Source organism: Cervus elaphus, chromosome 2 (genome assembly GCF_910594005.1).
Source record: "Cervus elaphus chromosome 2, mCerEla1.1, whole genome shotgun sequence".
Classification (NCBI taxonomy): domain Eukaryota; kingdom Metazoa; phylum Chordata; class Mammalia; order Artiodactyla; family Cervidae; genus Cervus; species Cervus elaphus.
Window position 1 is genome coordinate 20,926,196 of NC_057816.1, and position 18,668 is coordinate 20,944,863.

An 18,668-nucleotide genomic window follows, 5' to 3' on the forward strand; every position below is an offset into this window, starting at 1 on the left:
AGTGTCCCAAATAGCACCCATCACCCCCAAATCCCAGACTAGGGTTTTCTAACCAAGCATATCATTAGAAGGAAATGCAACCCACATGAAACTGATTCACCGAGCTATAAGTTATCCTAATGTTTGACTCTAGGAATGATTTGATATATATCAGCTCTTAGATTGGTGAGTTGGCCAAAACAAAATAAACAGCTTTGCAGAGAGACAGAAGCAAGTTTTTTTTTTTCTTTTTAATATGTAGTTTTTTTTGTTTTTTTTTGTTTTTTTGTTTTTTATTAGTTGGAGGCTAATTACTTTACAGTATTGTAGTGGGTTTTGTCATACATTGACATGAATCAGCCATGGATTTACAGGTATTCCCCATCTCGATCCCCCCTCCCACTTCCCTCTCTACCCAATCCCTCTGGGTCTTCCCAGTACACCAGGCCCGAGCACTTGTCTCATGCATCCAACCTGGGCTGGTGATGTGTTAGAGAGACAGAAGCAAGTTTTAAGAAGAGGCATGACCTGCAGGCTCTTCCCCTAGATCTACCTGGGGACAGGAGGTACGTCAGGGCAGGGAGAGCCCCCAAAACCCAGAAACCTACCTCAATTAATTAATGTCCATCCTGCTTGTACTTCTGGAATGCTGAACCCTGCTACAGAAATTCACCCAGCCTGGGAGATGTTGTCATTACAGATTTATGACATCTGATCTCTGGTGCAGCCCCAAGTATACACGGAGACCCCATTAGGTCAGTCTCCATGGCCTTTCCAGACCTCAGCCCATCTTGGGGTCTCTTTCTCAACAATTTTCTGTTTTGCAGAGAAAAGGGGAGAATCCATCAAGACCATTTCCTCCATCGCCTGTCACTCTCTGCAAACCTGCCTGCCTCTGCACCCCTCCTCCTCATGGGCCACTTCTGAAGGGTCAGCCCAGCTCCAGAGCACTCTTCTCTGCCAGCAGCATCATCTTCAACTTCTTTCTGCCAGGCCTGCTTTCTTGGCTCCCTTGCTCAGCAGGTATGGTCCCCAAGATCCACCCCTGGTCATTCTCCTACAAGAAAATCTCAGAGTCCATTTCCTGGGGAACCTGACCTGAGAGAAGGAGTGTTTCAGGCACAAGAAATGTGCAACTGGTATCCCATCTCCTCCTCCATTTCATTTCCTCCTCTTTCCCCCTTTGAATCTTCAAATTCCACCTCTCCTTAGCATATATACATCTTCAAATCCTTCCCATATTAAAACATGAAAATTAAACTTTGCTTATATCTACAGGCTCTCTCTATCAATGACCCCTCACTTCCTCCCTTTTGGTCAAGCTTCTCAAAAGAGTGACCTGTCATCATGCCCTTCATCTCACACTCCCTCAACCCCGGGAGCTGGCATCCAGTCAACACTGAGGTGCACTCCCCCAAGTCACCACCAGCAGGCGCTCCTCAGTCTTTCTTTTACTTAACTGGTCAGAGGTTACTCAAAGCCACGGCTTCGCTAGCGGCTTAGATGGTAAACAATCTGCTTGCCTGAGGAGACTCAGGTTCAGTCCCTAGACTGGGAAGGTCTCTCGGAGAAGGGAATGGCTATCCACTCCAGTATTCTTACCTGGAGAGTTCTATGGACAAAGGAGCCTGGTGGGCTATAGTCTGTGGGTCCCAAAGAGTTCAATTCTTAGATTGGGAAGGTCTCCTGGAAAAGGAAATGGCCATCCACTCCAGCATTCTTACCTAGAGAGTTCCACGGACAGAAGAGCCTGGAGGGCTATAGTCTATGGGTTCCAAAGAGTTGGACACAACTGAGTGACTTTCTTCATTTTTTCATTCGTTACCATTGGCCTTTCAATCTTGACCTGTTTTGCTCCTTTGGCTTGTGGGGGTACTGCTCTTTCCTGAGTCTCTTTCCACGACTCTCCACCCCCTTTCCACCAGACCCATACATGTTGGTGGGGGGTTGCACACCTTCCCTTCTCACCACCCACTCCCCTCTTCTGGCAAAGCTGCACCCTCATGCCCATGACCCCGTATCTGTACTTCCAGCCAAGGTTTCTCTTCCGAACTCCACCTGCAGTTCTCTGAGATCAAGCAGGACTCTTGAGCAGGACTCTCTCTCCCCTTGAATCTGCTAACCCTTGGGCAGAGCCCCATCTTGGAGGAGGGTGTCGTCATTTCCCCTCAGGGCCGCCACCTCATCTCCAACTCAGCCCTGGCAATTCCGTCCCTTCAGCACCCCTCCCTGCTGCTCTAGCCCACTGACCCCATTTCCAGTCTTGGTCCAGCAGTCACTCCTTCGTATTCTTTTTTTAACACATGAATGTTCATAGAGGCTTTATTTCTAATAGCCCCAAACTGGAACCATCTCAGATGTCTTGCAATAGGTAAATGGTTAAACAAATTATGGTACATTCATACTAATGGTAATTAATAGAAAGAAATAAATTATTGCTACATGCAACAACTTGGATGAATCTCCAAGAAATTGTGTTGAGTGAAAAAAGTCAATCCCCAAAAGTCACATTGTGTATAATTCAATGTATGTGATATCTTTTAAATAACAAAATTTTAGAAATGGAGGGCAGACTAGTGACTGCCACTGAATACAAATGAGGATGGAGAGGTGGGTGGGAAGAAGGTGGGTGTGGTTATAAAAGTACAACATGAACGGGCCTTCCCTGGAGGTCCAGTGATTAAGACTCGGTGCTTCCAATGCAGGGGGTATAGGTTTGATCCCTGGTTGGAAAACTAAGATCCCACATGCTGTAGCTCATGGCCAAAGGGAAAAACATTTTTTTTCAAGTACAACGTGAAGGATCCTCATGATTTACCATTTTTCTAACCTTAAAAAAATAAATAACAACTTTATTGAGTTACAATTCACCCATTGAAAGTGTATACAAATCAATGATTTTTTAATATACTCACAAATATTTGTATCCATTCTCACAATCAAATTTAGAGCATTTTCATTACTCTAAAAAGAAACCCCATAACTACTAGAAATCATTCCCTACTTCTCTACAACTTCCCCCAACAGCTCTAGGCAAACACCGGTCTATTTTCTGTCTCTGTAGATTTGTCAATTTTGTGTATTTCACTTAAATGACGTCATGCACTATGGAGAATTCACTTCTTGATAGCTATCGCTACAGGCTCCTAGCTGGCTTCCCCTTAGCCGGTCTTGGCGGTGCTCCATCCATACCACACAGGGCAGTAAGAGCGATGTTGTTATGTTGTCGTTCAGTTCTTTACTTAAACTTCTCCAGTGGCTTCTCTTCACTCTTGGGATTGCATCTCAACCCTTCAGTACAAAAAGTCCTGTGGGATCTGGTTTCTGTCAGTCCAGCCTCATTTCTTCTTCCCACCCCTCGTCTTTATTCGGCAACATTGAAGTTCATTGTTCTACCTCCCAGAACCGGGAAAGTTTCTCGTGGCTCTGCAACTGTGTTCTTGCTCCTGCCTCTGTCTATGATCCTGTTTCTTGGCTTGTCTGCCTGGAAAACTCCTATTCATCTTTCCAGGTGCAACTAACGTGCTGCCTCTTCCTGGGAGCTTGCCTTGATTTCTCAAGGCAGCTGGAATGCTCTTTCCCTCATCTCCCTCTGCTGCGCTTCACCCCTGCCCCCATGTGAATCAGGACCTCACTTTTAGTGCCAATGTGAACTTGGGGCCTTTGTCCACCTGAGTCTAAGCCTCTCGAGAAGAGGGCAGTATCCAGATCTTTTCATCTTTGTACCTTTTATACAAAGTGCAGGGTCTGACCTTATAATAGGTACTTGATAACTGTTTAATTGGTAATTATGCCTAGCTTTTATTAAGCACTTTTACTAAGGCCAGAAGGAGTGTTACGCCCTCTAATTCATTATGTGATTTGGTTCACACAATTACAATCACCCCATGAGGTAGATGTCCTTTTCCTATTTTATCTTGCTTTTTTTTTTTTTTTTCTCTTTTTTTTTTTTTTCTTGCTTTATTTTATTGTATTTTATTTTCCAGGTTGTGTCACATGGCTTGCGGGATCTCAGTTCCTGGAAGGGATTGAACCCCGAGCCACAGCAGTGAAAGTACTGAGTCTAATCCCTGGACTGCCAGGGAAGTCTCAATCCTTATTTTATAGATGAGAAAATGGAGGCTTAGAGGAGAGCTGCAACTCTTCCAAGCTAGGAAGTGCCTCAGAGGCAGTGTGAACCATGCTCCCACCTAAAGGTGCATGCATGTTGCTGTTTGCAGCCCTTCATGTGGTTAAACACTCAGCGCAGGGCTTCTGGTGTCACTCCCAGGAACTGCCTTCCACACTGTCCACCCTGCTCAGCCCATCAGTACTTGCAGTTAATGGGCCTCTGCCTGTTACCTTGGGCCTTGAGGCTGGCACTTGGTGAATGAGATTTCCGCATTCCCAGTTCAGCCAGGCTTTTCTCCCAAGTCAAAATCCTTTCTTGCTGCTAGAGTCCCACAACCTTGCCCAGACTCCTCTAGATCCAATGCCTGGTTTTCTGGCTAACAGTTATGCTTCCTATGTTTTACACACACACACACACACACACACACACACACACACACACAATGGAATACTATTGAGCCATAAAAAAGAGCAAAATTTTGCTACTTACAGCAATATGGGTGGACTTGGAGGGCATTATACTAAATGAAATAACTCAGAGAATGGAAAACACTGTATGATATCACTTATATGTGGAATCTAAAAGAAAAGACAAACTAGTAATGTGACCAAAAAAAAGCAGATTTACACAAACAGAGAAAAAACTAGTGGTGACCAGTGTGTGTGGGGGGGCAATACAGGGATGGGGGAGAGGGAGGTATGACTATTGGTTTAAGACAGGCTCAACGGTGTATTGTACAACATGGGGAATATAGCCAATATTTTGTAATAATGTAAATGGAAAATAACCTTTGAAAGTTATATAAACTTTAAAAAAAAAGTTCTGCTCACTGTAAAAGAAAAGTGAAAATACACATAATTCATAATTCCTGTCCTCACTTCTATTTGGGGTGTTTTATTCTGATTTTTTTCTTTTACTATTAAGTCTATTATATATCAGTTTTGTTTTTTTTTATTTTTTATTTTTTTTAGTTCTACCAGTTTATTGCTACCAACCCATTTCCCTCCACCCTTGTGCACACATGCTCAGTCATGTAATCCCATGGACTTCAGCCCGCCAGACTCCTCTGTCCATGGATTTTTCCAGGCAAGAATACTGGAGTGGGTTGCCATTTCCTTCTCCAATCAGTTTTGTTTTTCCCAAGAGTTAGAGAGTTTCACAAATAAAATGTTTATTTCTATATTCAAAAAATAAAAATAGACTAATGTTTTGTTATATGTCAATTATACCTCAATTTGATTTTTTTTAATTAAAAACCAATAAATAAAAAACCAAACAGACAAAAAAATATGAGTTCTGCTTCCTGACATCTGCAGATGTAAAGCCATCAACGCTCAAGGATGCTTGCTTCCCAGGCTTGCCTAGCCAGTAGGTCTGTGTTGGGCCTTCTGAGCTGGTGTGTACCCCAGGCCCGGCCACCCCCCCAGCTCCGATCCGAACACTTCCTGCATAGACACAGCACTCTTAGCATGCCTGCCGCCTAGCCCAGGGCCTCCTCGCTTTGCTCTGAGTCTCCTCGTCCTGAGTTAAGACCTTGTTTCCTCACAGTGACAGCAGCTCAGGGACCAGAGAGCAGGCGGAGACAGAGAATGAGGCCTTGGAAAGACCCATGAGTGCTGATCAGGGAAACCCAGGACAGAGGTCTCCAGTCGGTGGTCCTCCACACCCGCAACTGGAGAGTTCACGCCTGACTCTGAGCCACAGACCCACCCTGTGCTTTTTCTCCCTCCGTTGCTGTTGGTCTTTACGGCAAAGCTACAATGAAAGTACAAGGAACATATTCCTGACAACAGGATTAATACTTTGAATCCAGCTTTGATTGCCCTTAACGATCACTAATATCTGACTACAGAAATTATATTACAATATGCAGTCACTCATGAAGAAAACTTGGACTTCAGGAACACACTGATTAATCTCAAAAGGGAAACTTTTAAAAGCTAATGCCTCATTTTGTAGGTCTGCACTTTTCCACATTTTATCTTGTTCCAATTTGGTTCATTTTTTTTTTTCATACAATAAGGGGGAATAGAGTTGGGATTGAAACCATGCCATCCTCGTCCATCACTGTAGACCGCAACAGAAGGGGTGCTGGAGACCTCATGTAAGGCATTCGATTCATCTTTATAACAACCACCTAAGATGAGAATTTTAGAGACAGGAGTCTGGTAACTTGCACCCTGTCCTGAAGCTAATAACAGAAAGGCCAGGACCTGAAACCAGATCTGCTTGGTGTTAGCGCTTATGGCCCTGGGCTCTGTCCACTGCCCCTTGCCCTGACCTGGGCTCTGGGCTTCCTTCCACACAGGCTTAACACCACCCACTCCCCCGCACCCTTCAGGAGTCTTGATTTCCTTATGTGGATTTCTTTTTTAATATTTTCTTTTTTTTTTTTTTAATGTGGATCACTTTAAAAGTCTTTCCTGAATTTGTTACAATAGTGCTTCTGTTCTATGTTTTGGTGTTTTGGCTGAGAGGCATGTGGGATCCTAGCTCCCTGCCCTGAGAGGAGAAGTCCCAACCACTGGACTGCCAGGGAAGTCCCCTGATTTTCTTGTGCATTAAACACAAATTCCTGGTGTTCATCTTGAGTCCCGTTGGCCTAAGGTGACTTCGCCTCTGCTGTTCCCCAGCTGGAACTCAAGCTCCAGGTAATGAACCTTTCCGACTGACTTACTGATGGTGAGGTGCCTGGCGCTCAGCTGTGCCGTCCTTCCTGAGAGGAAGACAGGGTAACCCCTGGGTTTCCCCAGTGTAAAGCCACTATGAACACGATGAGGACTCTTCTTCCGGGTCGCCCAGGAGGACATCATTCCAGAACAAGGCAGGGAGGTTACTATCTAATGGTTGTCTGTTGAGATTTGGCTGTCTGGATGGTGCTCATCCGCTTTAAACTGTCCTGACTACAGAGGGCCACCTTGAGTGAAAATGACCTGGAAGATTGGCAGGGGAAGCGGTCTTTTGGGGGAGGTGGAAAGAGTTCTGATCCTGCCTCCTGAAGACCCATTCTTTTTTTTTTAAATACTTACTATGTACTTTTTCTGTGCTAGGCAGTCTATTTTTATTTATTTATTTAGCTTTTTTTTTTTTTTGGCTACGCAGTATGTGGGATCTTAGTTCCCAGACCAGGGTTCAAATCCTCACCCCCTGCATTGGAAACTCCTTGCATCTTAAACACTGGACTGCCAGGGAAGCCCCATTCTTAAGATCTTGGGGAAGCTGTCTTCTCTCCCAGGACTCCCATTAGTTGAAGGAGTTTCTAGATCATCCCGAAGGTGCCCTCATATTGCGGCCATCCTCAGGGCTGACCTCACGCCGTTCTTAGAAGAGGCTGGGGCCGGGGCTGCCAGAGCCAGCCTCTATGGAGCTTGGGGGCTGGGTCTCCAAGCCCAGGGGTCCCTGATGTTCCAGCATCCTGGTGGAAGATGGCAGCGTCAGCCACAAGGATGAAGGTAGCCTGTCAGGGCCGGGGCCCCATGGGGTCTCTGCGGACGGCAGGGAGCACAGGCGTGCGTAAGCGTGCAGCGTGTTTATTTATTCTAGGAGCTGTTGCTAAGTCGGGGGTGTTTGCCAGCAGAGAGCTGCCTGAGTGCCGTGTTTGTTTACTTAGCAGAGAGCAGGGAAGGACAAGGCGAGAGACAAGTGCAGGCTCCGAACAACTGGAGCTGGTCCTGGGGGCTACGCTGAAGGGTCCCAGTCCTGGGTGCTGCTGGTTTGAGAGCGCCCCCTTCAGGGCCACTGGCTCAGGTGTGCCTTTCTTACCAGTTAGCGGGGATCCTCCGCCCAAGCAGCGTACAATTGCTAATCCCCCATCTTCCACCCGGAGAAGGCAATGGCACCCCACTCCAGTGCTCTTGCCTGGAAAATCCCATGGACAGAGGAGCCTGGTGGGCTGCAGTCCATGGGGTTGCAAAGAGTCGGACACAATTGAGCACACACTCAGTACTTCCCTTCGTGCTGGGGGGTGTCCTGGCGGCAGGGCCCTGAGAGAAGGTGGAGGAGAACCAGGAGGGGAGGGAGTATAATGACAGAATAACTGATTCTAAGCTGGGCTCCACTGACCTTGGGCAGGTCACTTCACCACCCTGGGCCTGACCTGGTTCCTCGTTTGTAGAATGAGTGATTTCAGAGTTTCCTTGCAGCCCTGTGTCATTTCTTCTAAGACTTGGAGACACACACCAGCTGCTTCCCATCCCCTGGGACCTGTGAGCCCCGAGCCACTGCTCTCTCTGGTCTCACCCCACTCCCTCCTCACCCAAGAGCACCCCCGCACCCCCACCCCGAGCTTAGAGCAGCCTCTGAACCAGGCAGCTCATCTGTGTGAGGCTGAGGCCCACAGCCTCCTCGCCCCCCATCCATCTGTCCTCCAGGTTATATATTGGCCACAGGTTCTCTGACTTCAGGAGAGAGAGAAAGAAAGGGGACAAACTAACAAGAGACCCTCCCAAGACCCTGTCCGCCGTCGGCTACAGGCCAGGCAGGCCTATTCCCCCAGAAGCCAGAGTTGGCTGGAGTTCAAGCTTGGTTCTTCCCAGCTGGGTGGCCCCAGGGACTCCCCAGAGGCATCTCCCTCCCTCTGCACTGCCCCAAGGCCCCAGCAGTGTGTCTGCAAGTCTCTAAGGGAGCACGGCCCCCAAACACAGGCTGGCTGGCAGCCAGGGCTGGTGTTCTGGCTCCGACACCAGCCAGGAGGGGTGGCAGGAAGGCCCTGCTAATCCCCCGGGAGAAACCTCCCTGGCAAGCAGAGAGGAGTGAGTGCCTGCCCTCCGCCCCTGCCGGGGACCATGGACGCAGTACCCCAGGGTGTTCCAGGCGGGCTTTGGGTCTCAGCGCTCTGCTCACAGGTGTCGGGGCTGTGATCCCAGCTGAGCTTGTTGGGTAAGAAAGGGAGACCAGTTCTTCCTTTTCAGGCTAAGGCTTTTGTGTAATCTATGACTTACCCCGATTCTCAAAAACCCAGAAGAATTATGAAGAAAAGAGGACAGGTGGGTATATTGCCTTCTCCAGGCTCCAGGCTTCTCTAGCTTCCAACAGGCTGTGGGCTGTCCTGACAATGTTTGAAGAAGAGGCCAGGATTGCTAGGCTGGGCTACTAATTATACTTATTTATTTTTGGCTGTTCTAGGTTTTCGTTGCGGCTCGGGCTTTCTCTAGTTGCAGGGGGTAGACTTATTGCGGGGGCTTCTCTTGTTGTGGAGCACAGGCTCTAGGGCACATGGGCTTCAGCAGTTGCAGCTCCCAGGCTCTAGAGAGTAGCAGTGGTACATGGGCTTAGTTGCTCTGCAGCATGTAGGATCTTCCCGGACCAAGGATCGAACCCAGGTCTCCTGCATTGGCAGGTGGATTCACCACCACTGAGCCACCAGGGAAGCCCAGGGCTAGTAATTCCTTCTCCTTCCTTCTACCCATCACCCCACCACCCACCTCTGCCCCCCGCACACACACAAACACACCCACAGAGTCAGCCCTCTGCCAGTGAGGCTGCCTCTCTTGCTGGTACCACATAGAAACAGATGAAGAGCTGGAAAAATCACCCCCAGGCCAAAGAGAATCAGTGTGGAAAAAGCTGAGGAGAGAGTGAAACCAGATATGGAGAAGGCAGCCAGTGGGGGAGGTGGAGGTCCCCCCACCCCTGCACATCTCCTGCCAGTCCCTCCTGGAACTGGAGGGTGGGTGGGGGTCCAGGCCAGCCTTGGTCTGCCTTTCTCCCTGCTCGTTCAACTGACGGATCACCTGGGAGGGGCTGCCAGGCCCCTGCTTCTAGGACCCCTAGTCTCAGATCTGGGAAACAAGATTCTTTCCCAGAAGATGATTCCTCCTCTTGCTTGGCTGTCCCTGGTGAGTGAGGTCTCAAGAAAAGGGAAAATGTTAGTCGCTCATTCGTGTCTGACTCTTTGTGACTCCATGGACTGTAGCCTTCCAGGCTCCTCTGTCCATGGGACTCTCCAGGTAAGAATACTGGAGTGGGTTGCCATTCACTTTTCCAGGGGATCTTCCCAACCCTGTGATCGAACCCAGGTCTCCTGTATTGCAGGCAGATTACCATCTGAGCCACCAGGGAAGGCCAGAGTGAGGTCCCAAGGGTCGAGCTATTTCTTGCTTTCTCCTACTTGTCTCTGCCTCCACTTCCCTTCCGGCATGGAACCAAAGTCAGGCATTGAATCTGGGATGTGAGTGGGCTCCCAAGAGCCAAAAGGAAGAAAATCTGGTGTTGGTTTGAGAGATCTCTACATTCCCAAGGGAGCCCGTGCCATGCACCTCATTTGAGCCTGGACGGTCATTTAAGGGCCACTTCCAGGCCTGACTCAGTGCAGACCTCAATGCAGGAGGGGCTGGCATGACTGAGGTCACTGACAAGGGTCAGTAGGTAGAATTCCCTTGGTGTCTGCCCCTCCCCCCCGCCCCCCAGGCACAATGTGGTTCTGATATTCCCAAGGGGAATGCTTTAAACCAAACAAGGCCCCCTGTGTCCAGGCAGACCATTCCCAAACCCATTTCTATCATGGATCATTTCCCTGAGACTTTTCAGGATGGGCAATCACAACTGAAGCTGGTTGTTTAGATCGGAAAATCTGGGTGTAGTGTCATTAGAGAAACCAGAAAGTCTCCTCACATGAACCTTTTCTCCCCCGGCCCATCCACTCCTCTCCCCTGAGTCATGACGATGAACAACTTGGCTTTCCTCTGGGCCAAATGCTCTCACAGGCTCTGTTCCTGCCGACCCTGCCCCTGTGAGATAACGGATACTCTGCTCCACCCAACAGAGGCCAGAACGCTCAGGGCAGCTGTGGGGCCCGCCTGGGACTGAGCACGCAGCAGGCAAAGGCAGGGCCTGACTTGAAATCTTGGGTTCTTTCCCTGGATCCTTTCTGCTGGCCGCCTGGAGACGGGGGCGGGATCGGCACCCTCCTGATCGTGAGTGGGATGAAGGGGCTGACTTGACTACCCTCCAGCTGGGCCTTTGGTGATGGCCTCAGCCCTCGAAGATCCCTGGGGAGGCCTTCCCGCTCTCTTTCCTGGGTGTCTGCCAGGCCAAAGCTTGTTCTTTTTTCTCTCTGGGTCACCTGCCCCAAGGATCCCATGCTCCTTCTCTGCTTCTTCACTTTTTTTATTTTTTGGCTGCACTGGGTCTTCATTGTAGCATGTGGGCTTTCTCTAGCTGTGGCAGGCAGGCTTCTCTTGTGGTGGTGCTTGGACTTAGCTGCTCCAGAGCATGCGGGATCTTAGTGCCCCGACCAAAGTTAGAACCCATGTCCCCTGAGTTGGAAGGCAGATTCTCAATCAACGGACCACCAGGGAAGTCCCTGCTTCTCCACTTCTTCCCCTGGGTATTCTTGCCTCTGCTTTGGAAGTGAAGGCAGGGGCCACCCCCGTGGAGGTGCCAGCCTTCCTGGACTGCCTGACTCTTGCACTGCCTCATGTGCTTTCATTTTTGCTGTGGACTCACCATGGAACCTGAATTCTGTTGGATGCTTCGGGACTTGTAAAGAACCCCCAGTACCTACCCCCCACATTCAGACTCACTATGTGACTTTGACCCTCAGACTCACTATGTGACCTCAAACAGTAATTTAGACTCTTCTGAGCCTTTCTGTTCTGGAGCAAGATAACCCAACCCAAATCTAGACCTGAGAGGCAGAAGCGAGGTGAGAGGCACGGAACGTATCCTTTTTTCCAGAGCAGAAGTTGGTTCCCATCCATCCGGTTCCCTAAGGCAACTGTTCCTTTCACCCAATGACCTTTGCATCCCCACCCCAGGCCTCTTAGGAAAGGTGATTGTGCAAAAGCCAAATTTATCTCAAGAAATGCAATGAATATCTTGGAAGGAGTGGGGTGAGGAGGAGGTTTTATCCAAAACACATGTTATTGCCACTATTCTAGTTATCTTGGATATTTCCTGCATGTTTGTCACCATGGCAACTGACTCAGCACGAAACCTTGTTTGCCGGCCCCCGGGGTCCAGCAGAGCGGCCATGTGGTGTCAATTTGGGCCTCATGGTGCTTTTCTGTCTCTCTGTCTGTCTCCCCCAGCTCGGATCTCTCTGTCATTTTTGTCTCTGTCTTTCCTCAGCCTATCTCTGGGCCTTTCTATTTTTCTTCTCCCAGGAAATAACTGCTTGTGCTTCCCTGCGTGCTGTAGGTGGAGACAGCCCTCCCTCAACTCCTCCTGGCATCCTTGGCTAAGGATGTCCCAGAAGGGATGGGAGCACGGGAAGTGCAGAAGCTTGGCCTTGGGCTCGGGAAGGGCTCAGCCAGGCTCTGGGCTCTTTGACAGACTGGCTCCCTGCCTGCTGAAGGCCCCTGGGAAGGAGGGGCGTAGGTTCTGGGAGACACTGGTTAGAAGAATGCGGGCTTTTTATTTTAAACATAGGTTTAAATTAAAAAAAAAAATTAATGAAGCAGCTCTTTTTTTTTTCTTTCTTTCTTTCTTTTTAAAAAACTTATGTTTTGGCCATACTGTGTAGCATGCGGGGTCTTAGTTCCCTGACCAGGGGTTGAACTGGTGTTCCCTGCATTGAAAGCACAAAGTCTTTTTCTTTTTTTTTTTTTTTGACTTCTTATTTTTGTATTGGGGTTCTAGTCAAGGCTATGGGTTTTCCAGTGGTCATGTACGGATGTGAGAGTTGGACTGTGAAGAAAGCTGAGCGCCGAAGAATTGACGCTTTTGAACTGTGGTGTTAGAGAAGACTCTTGAGAGTCCCTTGGACTGCAAAGAGATCCAACCAGTCCATCCTAAAGGACATCAGTCCTGGGTGTTCATTGGAAGGACTGATGCTGAAGCTGAAACTCCAATACTTTGTCCACCTCAGGCAAAGAGTTGACTCATTGGAAAAGACCCTGATGCTGGGAGGGATTGGGGGGCAAGAGAAGGGGATGACAGAGGATGAGATGGCTGGATGGCATCACCGACTCGATGGACATGGGTTTGGGTAAACTCTGGGAGCTAGTGATGGACAGGGAGGCCTGGCATGCTGCGATTCATGGGGTCACAAAGAGTCGGACATGACTGAGCAACTGAACTGAACCGAACAGCCGCAGAACAATGTTGCAATAATGTCAGGTGCATGGTGAAGGGACTCAGCCATACATATACGTGTATCCATGCTCCCCAAACCCCCCTCCCACCCAGGCCGCACATGACATTGAGCAGAGTTCCCCGTGCTCTACAGTAGGTCCTGGTTGGTTATCCATTTAAAATACAGCAGTGTGTCCATGTCGATCCCAGACTCCCTAACTATCCCTTCCTTTCATCCTTTACCCCAGCAACCATAACTTTGTTCTTTAAGCCTGTGAGTCTCTTTCTGTTTTGTAAATAAGTTCACCTGTATCATTTCTTTTTAGATTCTGCATGTAAGTGATGTCATATGATACTTCACTGTCTGACTTAATTCACTCAGTATGACAGTCTCTAGGTGCATCCATGTTGTTGCAGTTGACATTATTTCATTCGTTTTAATGACTGAGTAATATTCCATTGTGTGTGAGTGTGTGGTGTGTGTGTGTGTGTACACTACAACTTCTTTATTCTGTGTCAATGGACATTTAGGTTGCTTCCATGTCTTGGCTACTGTAAACAGTGCTTCAGTGAACACTGAGGTGTATTGTGTATATACCCTTTCGGACCAAGTTTTCTCTGGATATATACCCTAGTGGAATTGCAGTGTCATACGGTAACTCTACTTTTAGTTCTTAAAGGAATCTCCACACTGTTTTCCACAGTGACTGTACCAGTTTACATTCCCACCAACAGTGTAGAAGGAGTCCAGAAGCATGGAGTCCTAACCGCTGAACCACCGGGGAAAGTCCTAGGATTCAAGCTTCAGATCCTGACATTCCCTGTGTGTGGGAGTGTGTCGTCTCCACTTCCCAGAGCGCTCATTCCCTGGACTTGTGGAGAAGAGATAGGTGTAGAGTGATAGAGCCAGGGCAAGAGAGCTAAAAGCCACGCAAGAGAAGCAAAGAGAAGCTGAGGAGTTCCCCAGAAGGCGGGGCTGTAAGGTACCCGGGTACCCTGGCTTCCCAGGGCCCTCGCTGCCCCAAGTCCTTTCTCCTCGGGCTGTGGGTGCCGCAGACCCATCACGGACAGCAGTGTCCCTCCGCGGGGACATGGGGCAACAGGGAGGGTGTTGACAACCACAGCCTGGTAGGGAGCTGGGCCAGCCGTCTGGAAAAGGCCATGTGAGCAGACGGAATATAAACAGGCAGCTCCACGGGAGGTGAGTGTGTCTCCTGGCTCCCCGACTCCCTTCCGCCCTCGGGTCTTCCTTCCCTCCCTGCCCAGGAGGCCTGGCAGCTCTTGCCAGCTGCTCTCTACCAAGTGTCTGCAGCCACACCCTCCAGAAAGGCCTTTCCAGACTACCTCCCCAGTTCGTCCTCGGCTGTTTCTGATCAGGCCTGGTGCCCACCCCATGAACAAGGTAGGCCTGGGCACTCTACTGACCCAGATATTCAGGCAGGACTGGCACTCCCCACGGGACTGCTTGGAGGAGAGAGAAGTGGGGTCAGACTCAGAATCTGGTGGCTGAATCAGAAACTGCCACCATCGTGGCTCCTGCAGGCTCAGCCCCCAAGAGTGATGGGACCCGGGATGAAAAGGAAAAGGCTGGCCAGGCAGCCACTGGGCGGGGCCCTGAGGGCAGCAGTCTGCTGTCACACGGCCAGCATCCAGGAGAATACAGTGCGTCAGCCTTCTCTTGGGCCAGTGCCTTTCAAAGAGGTTCAGTCTTGTGGATGGACCAAACCAGCAGGAAAACAGTCAGCAAGGACAACATCAGCAAGGCTCTGGGGATCAGCCTATAGACTGCAGGGGCCCTCTGGGCTCTGAGAGGGCCCCAGGGGCCGGGGGACAGGGACAGGTCCCAGAGAGAGGGCCTGCTCAGCATTAGGTGGTGGGTCAAAGCGTCAGTCAGACTGGACAGGATTCAGGAGAGGCTCTGTCCCCAGGGAGGCCCTGAAAGGCCAAATGGGAAACTGAGACAAGACCAAGTTAGCCGAGGCTCGGGGGACACAGTGGGTGGGCAGGCCGAGGAGTGTCCAGTGTGGAGAAGCAAGCAGACACAGCTGGACGTCCGGCTCCACCACTCAGCCTTGGACAAGCTCGAGAATTCGCTGAACCTCGGTGTGCTCATTTGTGAAATGGAAAACATACCGATTTTGCAGATTCAGGGAGGCCTGGCGTGCTGCAGTCCATGGGGTCGCAAAAAGCTGGACACCACTTGGTGACTGAACAACAACAAGTAAGGAGTAACTAAGATGTTCCCAAGCGGCGCTAGTGGTAAAGAACCCAACTGCCAACGCAAGAGGTGTATGAGACATGGGTTCGATCCCTGGGTTGGGAAGATGCCCTGGAGAAGTACATGGTAACCCACTCCAGTATTCTTGCCTGGAGAATCCCATGGAAAGAGGAGCCTGGTGGGCTACAGTCCATGGGGTTGCAAAGATTCCATGGGGTTGCAAAGATTCAGACAGGACCGAGCGACTTAGCACGTACACACAAGATATTCTTTAGAAACAATAGTGTCTAAGAGCCCATGGGAGGTGGCTGACAGAGCTCTTGCTTCCCCAGAAGGGGAGATGGTTCCACACCCTTCCCCTAAGACTAATGTGCTTCTTGGTTTTGTTAGGATTAGCCCAGAACCTGTCTGGACTCGAGTGGGCGGGGCCAGTGCTGACAGCTGAAAGGAGACGGCAGGGTTCTGAGCCCAGAGATCAGGGGTGAGGGCTGGGATGGCTGACTCCCACCTGGTGCACAAGAAGGCAGTTATAAACAGGAATAGTTTGTGGGGGAAGTCCCTGCCAGTGTGCTGGAAACCAAGCTGCAAGCATTCAAATCTGCTCCTCTTCGCCGGGGCCATGCAAGCCTCGGTAAGACAGGCGGGCAGAGGACCCAAAGCCACGATGTCCAACAAACACATCCAGAAGGATGGGGGACCCAGCGTGTGGTGGGGTGGACGTCTGATCCAGGCAGCAGGAGCCAGGGTGGGAAGCCAAGGATGGGGACGGAGCGGCCTGGGCGTGGGACAGAAAGCAAGGGCTGCAGGCAGGCAACTGGCCAGGCTGGGGAGAGGCACGCCGGGCCACGTGGCCTCAGGGATGGCCCCTCTTTCCAGTCTGTGACTCCAGCTCCACCCAAAGTCCAGGGCAGTGGCCTTTGGTCCTCACACAGCCCTGCTATCTGGAGTGAGCGAGCAACCCTCTGTTTTCCTGCTGGACGAGTGATGCTGGGGACAGAGAAGGGGCTTGTGATGAGGCGGCTGGGTACTGGTGCTCCGAGAGAACAGGTGGCCGGGGGCAGTGCAGGGCACACAGGAGAAGGGCAGTGAGACAGCTGCCTGGGGCTCCAGGCCTGGGGCGGGGCTCCAGCTCACCCCACGTGGGGCCACAGGGATTTGGGTGGAAGGCAGGGGCTTGCACCCCTCCCGTCCTCTCAGTCTTCCCCACAGAGACCACAGCTCAGGACTCAGCTGTCCCCTCCCAGTGACTCAGGCCTGGCTGCTGTCCTGCCCACACCCAGGGCGGGTCCGGTGCCCCAGCACAGGAAAGGCTGTGGTGTGGGTGCAGAGGACAGGGCGTGGTCGGGGGCCTCGGGGTGGAAGGAGACGTCCAGGCCGAGAAGCCCTGGCACCTTCCGGCCGGGTCACCCTGTGCCGCCTCAGCAATGTGACTTTGGGCTGCGGTGGGAGTCTGTCCCCCTCCCTCCGCATGGAGCATAGCAGGCCACTTGTTTCTCATTAGCAAATGGCACTATGTCATCACCATGGGGTGGATGTGCATTTTTGTCCTATTTGCTGGAACCGTGGGTAGATAGCGGTGGGGACCTACAGGCTGGGCCAGGGATGGGGCTTGAGGGACCCAGGACGGGGCTGCGACCACGTGGGGCAGAGCTTTCAGAGGCCTCAGGAAGCCACGGTTCCTGCTGGAGCCCAAGGGCAGCTCTGCAAAGACACGAGGAAAAGAGAAACAAATGAAGCTGTGCGTGCATGCTCAGTCGCTTCAGTTTTGTCTGAGTCTGTGCAACCCCATGGACTGTGACCTGCCAGGCTCCTCTGTCCATGGGATTCTCCAGGCAAGAATACTGGAGTGGGTTGCTGTTTCCTCCTCCAGGGGATCTTCCTGACCCAGGGATCAAACCCACATCTTTTCACATCTCTGCACTGGCAGGTGGGTTCTTTACCACTAGCGCCACCTGGGGAGCCCCCAGTGAAGCTAGGATTACAGTTATTGGCCATGATTATTGTTAATAGTCGGAGAAGGAAATGGCAACCCATTCCAGTATTCTTGCCTGGAGGATCCCATGGATGTAGGAGCCTGGTAGGCTGCGGTTCGTGGGGTCGCTAAGAGTCGGGCACGACTGAGTGACTTCACTTTCACTTTTCACTTTCATGCATTGGCGAGGGAAATGGCAACCCACTCCAGTGTTCTTGCCTGGAGAATCCCAGGGACGGGGGGGTCTGGTGGGCCGCCATCTACGGGGTTGCACAGAGTCAGACACGACTGAAGCGACTTAGCAGCAGCAGCAACATTGTTAATGGTAATGACTAGCATTCATTCTTTAAGGGCCGGCCCTGAGCTATGTGGCTGGTATATATTGTTTCTTTAATTCTCCCAATAATTCAATGTTACAGGTGAGGAAACTGAAGCTCAGAAAGGTTAAGTAAAGGCCCTCATTGTCATGGCGATCAAGCATTAGAGCCAGGATTTGAACCCAGTCTCTCTGATATTTTGACATCGTTTGCATTATAAAACAATGCTTCTACCAAGGTCTGACCTTTTTTTGCCCTGGGCACAGTCCGTTAAAGCTTGAGAAGACTTTCTCAGAAAAATGTTTTTATAAAAAATGGAATAGATTCACAAAGGAAATCAATTACATTGAAATATAGCCGTCAAAACATGAAGAAATGTGATATAGTATCATATGTGCTTTTTATTAACACATTAAATAGCAAGATCTAATAACTATTGTAGTTTCAGAATGCTGATAGATGCAAAAATATTTCATGATATCAGAGAAAACTGCCGTGTGCTTTCTATTGATGGCAAAGTTGTGGGTTTTAATAACACAGATATTCTTTTTTTAGTTAATTAATTAATATTTTTAGGTAATTAATTACTATTCTTTTAAATTAAAGAATATTCTTTTAATTAGTTGGTTAATTTTCTTCTTAGTAATTCTTTCAGATAATTCTTTTAGATAAACCAATTAACTCTCTTCAATTAGTTAATTAATATCATTTTAGTTAATTAATTTTCTTTTCAAAGTTAATTGATTAATTAACTAAAAAAAGAAGAATATCCATGTTATCGGTACCCACAACTTTACCTTCAGGAGAAATCACACAGCAGTTTTCTCTGATATCATGAAATATTTTTGCATCCATTGCCATTTTGAAATTAGGATCGTTATTAGATCTTATTATTTAATGTGTTCATAAAAAGCATGTGTATACTATGTCACACGTCTCCATGTTTTGACAACCATATTTCAATGTAACTGGCGGTTGTGCTGGGTTTTCGTTGCTGCCTGGGCTTTCTCTAGTCGTGGTGAGCGGGGACTACCCGTCCTCGCAGCGCACAGGCTT